At 32.4% G+C, this 6,000-nt stretch overlaps 1 long non-coding RNA gene across 1 annotated transcript; it reads right to left on the bottom strand.

Annotated features, from left to right (window-relative positions):
* Positions 1–282: 282 nt before the first annotated feature.
* LOC149771687 (uncharacterized) lies at positions 283–5,950 on the bottom strand. The gene is made up of 3 exons (XR_016418175.1): positions 5,931–5,950; positions 4,076–4,208; positions 283–1,520 (listed from the first exon to the last, which is right to left on the bottom strand). It is a non-coding gene; the product is annotated as an uncharacterized LOC149771687 (long non-coding RNA).
* Positions 5,951–6,000: the final 50 nt, after the last annotated feature.

Genomic DNA, 6,000 nt, shown 5'->3' on the forward strand with positions numbered 1-6,000 from the left:
AACGTGTACTAGAATATTTTAATAAGAATTTTACTGTTGCATTCATGAATGTATAAATTAACCCCAATGCTACAACACTCAGAATAAATGTTGTATCTAACCACCGTAACAGAGAGCTATATCTGTTGACTTTTTCAATCCATATAAATTTCTCTAATAATTTTCCGAGAGCTGAAACATCCACATTATTCCAAATATGCTATAAATGTTGCAGACGGATTGTGCATGTAGTTTCACTGTTTTAACCTTTACATGTGGTTTTGAAGCAATTAGAATCGTAAGTTGTCTTTAAACACTGTTTATTCAAGAAAACATTTCAAGTATGATTTATAACAATATAATCTATATGGCGATTCAGTAGAAAGCTGGAAGCTTGTTGAAAACTATTTCCCCTACTACAGAGAAATTTTAATAATCAATAATTGTCTGTGTACACATAGTAAAAAAATCATATACAAATATAAAAGTATACTTTGTCAGTTCTTGGATATCTATCTACCTATCTCTGTGTGTGTATGTGTGTATTTCAAAGATTATTAATGGTCAATACACTTGTGTGGCTGTGACATTCGTTTTGATTATTTTATGAATGTTTGAAGGGCCATAAATATTTACATAGCCATTTCGTCAGAATACATCGGGTCTTAATTTTAAGTCGGGTCGATAATGTGAGGAGAACACAATCCCTCAGTCTTATAATTTTGAAATTCAAACAAAAAGTGTTCAGATGTTTCCACTTGTCCGCATGCGCAGTACCTATTGTTAAAAGCATGGTTTAGGAATAAATAATTAAGGCACTGCATTTGGTTCCCAATCGCGTATACTGAACTTGAACACCAACAAAATAATACAAATGAATTTTATGTTTGTCCCGATTTAGCTAAGACTTTAAAATTTTGAATAGATAGGTTACAAATCACTTCAATCGGCAACGTGTTCCACAGCTGAATTGTGGAAGGCAAGTTTGATCTTTGATAAAGTGTCATTCGTTTATAAGGAGATATAACATTTATATCGAAGAGTTGATAGTTATCAGTAATATGAATAGATTCTTCCAGCAACTAAATGAAACAACTCCACAACTTTTACAAAACTCTGGATGATACGTACATTGAACATATTAGATACAATGATTGATAGAGTGATAAAGATCTAAACAGAGAATAAGAAATACAAATGCGATATATATATATATATATATATATATATATATATATATATATATATATATATATATATATATATATATATATGAGAGGCCTTAGGATACATTAGATACAATCAGTTTATCCAGTATATCATTTTTCTTTATATATACTGTTTGGTAATGCAAAACAAAATATAATGCAACTAGAATCCATTACTGGGAACTCTAGTAATACTCGGACCATGAAATCAGAGGTCTTCAGTATGTGGCCCAGCTTCCATGTGGGGATTCGGGATCTCTGCTGAGAGGACGACCTGTGTATCGACATGTCACTTGAGGACGAGGCAGGGAGAATCGGTCCGAACATTCGTATCTAAATCAAATATATATATATATATATATATATATATATATATATATATATATATATATATATATATATATATATATATATATATAAGCACATTATTTATAACTCTCAATGTTTTGACGTTTTAGCTTCCGATATATTGCGGAGGCATCATATGGCAATCACTGTTTGTGTGTGTGTGTGTGCGGAATAGCTTAAGACCCATTTCATCGAATTCAGTGACAAAGATTATTGATGATAAAACAACAAGGAGAAGAATACAATTTGGATCTTTTCTTTAAGCAACTTCAGGAGTTTTGCCGTTATGATGACAATAAGACATACATGGCCGTATACAATATGGATACTTACCCCAAAGAGATCATTTTGGCTACCGTTGTTGTACACGGTATTACATTTAGACATTCCAAACAAAGGACGGAAAATATATCTACATTAGCTACAATCATTTTTCACGAAAAATGAATTGAACTAATTGATCTTCTTCGTGAGACTCTCGGTGCTTTCTTTGTTAGTGCAGATGTGTTAGAAAAGTCTCGTGCTAGTAATTTTCAGTGTGCATCCCCTCAAAGTATTGTTCTTCTATAATTACATGTTATATAACAATAACAAATTATGCCCAGATTGACAATAATAAATAAATGGAGTCAAAATTAATGCATGCAATTACTTTGCCCCAGTCGTGGTAATTAAGATTATCTTAGCTTCTATTATGAAACTTATATATACATAAGATATACTTTTCTTGGTCAAGAAGAAAGAAAACAACACATAGAACAATCCGGTTATGTTTTGAATTAAATATTTGAACGATAGTTCGAAATCACGTGGTATTTGACACTCACTCGAGTTGAAAACTTGTTCTGGGTCGTAGGAAATGGTAGCTGTATATCATTAAAAGCAACCCTTACAACTTAACACACTGTTTATAGTCTATCTATCAATACTATCCATCAAATGTATCACGTTTTACTGTAAATGCCACATTTCTTCTGTGAAACGTAATTAAAATTAATAAAGGGAAGGTCACTGGTTGCAAGCGTAGTTGTAAGTTAGTGTATCATGTTTCCTACAAGTAAAGTGAACTAAAATTAATTGCACTTTATGTGGACGTACTTTTAAACTTACATCAGATTTTGCATGGTTAGGATTTAACCTTATTCAATCCAAGAATTATTATTATCCATATCTCATACCAACCGTCAGAATGACCCTTATATTAACATTCTTTCACGTATATTAATACGATTTATATATATACTGGATAGTTAAGTTTCCTTCCTCTCAAATATTAGACAATACAAAAGCTCTGTACCACCCAAGCTCAACACCTCAGGCCAAGCCGTGACACTAGTCCAACTCACCAAACCAAACCGTGACCATAGTCCAACACACCAGGCAAGCAGTGCTCTGCATATATTGCAGCTAAGTCCAAGTTTGACTTATATGATACATTATAAACAACAACAATTTATATAATAAATACTAAACTACATAGGACCAAAACGGGGTGTTAGACAAACCATAATTTCGTCATTGTTTAAGAATATATTCTCCAAACTTCTAAGACAGCGTATTAATTTCCAAAAGTATGTTTCCTATGTCTCAAACAATTTTAAACAAGAGATGTACTGTATATACACGCAAACAAGTCCAACTGCAAATAGCATACACGCTGATCTGCCGTCGCATAATGCACAGAGAGATTAGGATCTATATTGTTTGTTCTACTGATTACTCATAGAAAACTGCATTTACCCTACTCTGCCGGCGCATAATGCACAGCAGATCTGGCCCTGTCCAATTTACAGTTGGACTGGACTTATTATCGAGTATGTGAAGTATAAATAAATCTCATAATAAAAAGAGAAGAAAGTGCAAATTAAGAGAAAAAAAACATAAGCAGATTTGCATTTGTTCCATATTATAATGTAAATGAGAAATAATAATCAAAACGGCTTGCAAAGAATGAGACCATTTTCACCTAAACGGCTTGCAAAGAGTGAGATCATTTTTCACCTAAACGGCTTGCAAAGAGTGAGATAATTTATCATCGATACGGTTGTAAAAGAGTGAGATAATTTATGTACACATGTTCCAATTTAACATAAATTACACAATATGGCAGATGCAAATACCTATACGACATGTTGACACCTTTAATTGTCAAATACGAAGTCATTTCTTGAGCTAGTTAGTATCCCAAGAAACTTTATTTGAGAATGTCAATCAACGTTGATTGCAAGTTTATTTTACTACTCAAATATTTATTTTCTAAATTCATTAGTGTACAAATATTTGTTGTAAATTAGTACATTTGTTATTTCAATGTAGTTCAAGTCTTAAACTAGTTTTATTATAAATGCAAAGTTGGATTACAAGGAATAAGTGAACGTTAATTAAAAGTCTGCTGAATCGTCCGTTGGGTCTTGTTCCATCCAGCATGCAAATTCTTAATCTAAACACACTAATTTTACTATTTTCTTCAATAGTCTTTTGTCTTTCTTGCTTTATTATAAACGGATGCATGTAAATAAAATTATAGTGTTGTTTCAAACCTGTTTTCCAAAGCAAAAGAGTCCTTTTCCTTGTTTGGAATTCTTAGAAAACGTACTACCATGACGACGATAACTACAGCAATCAGACCCAGTGGGATACCAATGCCGAGACTGATCAACAAGATTGAAGTATCTGCAACATAAATGAGAATGTTTAAAATTGAGAAGTAAACTTAACTTAAACACTGATTTTTGTTTAGTTATTATCACCTAATTTATGAAAACTTGAAATCGTAAATGCATCAATCTCTGCCTCCATTTATAACTAATTTGTGCATTATCATATACAAAAATGTTGCTGTGACGCAGGCCATCATGGCAACTCTTCAAACTAAAGTTTCTTATGTTTCTTACTTCAGCTTGACTTTTTCCCTCTTACTTTTTGTTAAACAACGTGCCTTTATGATGATTTGATTTTAAACCGTTCGAAGGATGAATATTTTTAAAACCACTTATTAAAACTCGTTGGAATGCATAGTCTCTTCTAAAAAAATGGCTTCGGGATGTAAAGGTAGTCTAAGTGTATTTATTCACCTGCCTCTATATCTATCTCCTTTAAGTTACTTTTTTAATTTTTTTTTGCTTTTGAGATGCGCACTACAAACACCAGGTTTCTTGGAATGGTCTTACAAACTGAAGCCTAGACTTTTGGATCAGGTAATGACAGCAACAAGAATACTTGTTGAAATATACACATATATCCAGTGTAATTAGTTATAAAGCCTTGCTCGATTGCAGTACAGCGCATTTTTATGAGCCAAATGAAATAGAACATTGAAAGGTGAAAGGATTCTTCCATTCGCACAAGTTTAGTCCACTCTATGGGTAGTTAACGAAACCTCCTACGGTGTAGAAAAGTTATTTTGCACAAAAGAGTTTTGTCGCTAATTTGGGATATCAATCATGCTAGATATCCCATCATTATTGGAAATATATGCTGGGACTTTGGTCTTTTATTGAAAATATACACTGGGACTTTGATCTTTTGTTGAAGATGGTTCATGAACTGTATATGGCAAGTTTGTAAACCGTATCAAAGAAGCAATTCGTTTATAAAGTAGTCTGTTCCTGAGAAATATATATTTAATTGGGGGGGGGGGTTAAGGCCATTTTTCAATACAGGATACGCTATACGTGTTCACCATTATTGGCCACAATTGTGTTTTGACAGACTTATAGTGGGCAACAGGATTGTGTCTGTATTTCAGAAAATAATCATCATCAAGACATAATATGTACATGACAAACTGGGAATACTCTTCTAAAACTAGATTTGTCTCTCATATCGGAATACAACCATTATTTTTGTTTTAAAAATGTTCCATAGATTCACGAGTCATAAAGATTAGTCTATTCTGAGTTGACGCTCATCCTGCGTCCAGACCTAAACTTAAACACGTAGCCATAAATGTAAACGTCTAAAGAAAATGATTTGTAAAAGTGCATTGCTCAAACTGAGAAACTATTACAACTTTGTTTCCTCGTTTTTTAACGGTAGGCACTATGACTGACGAACATGCATTACTTCATAACAAGATAGATTTTGTTATGGGCACAAAAATTAGCTTGATACCGTAAGTAAAAGAGCAACGTCCATGAACATGCACCATGACGTATATATTCATCGATTCATATATCTATTTATCAATCGGAAATCTCTCTGCAAACGTAATAAAATCATTCCAGCATGGAGGATCTCTGTTATTGGAGAAAGACAATGTTCTAGTCGAAATTTATTTCCTTAAATCAAATAAAGCCAGATAACAACTCTCTCAGTTTAATTAATTACATTAAGATTGAACTTATTAAATCATTAATTATGAAAAATGTTAATAAACGTTATTGAATAGGTTACCTGACACTCCATTAAATCTGAAATAAAATCAGAAGAACATAAATTATTTTATGATCATTAAATCAAACTA

The sequence above is a fragment of the Sinohyriopsis cumingii genome, unplaced genomic scaffold, assembly GCF_028554795.1.
Source record: "Sinohyriopsis cumingii isolate HCF-2022 unplaced genomic scaffold, ASM2855479v2 utg001727l, whole genome shotgun sequence".
In the NCBI taxonomy this organism is placed as follows: Eukaryota; Metazoa; Mollusca; class Bivalvia; order Unionida; family Unionidae; genus Sinohyriopsis; species Sinohyriopsis cumingii.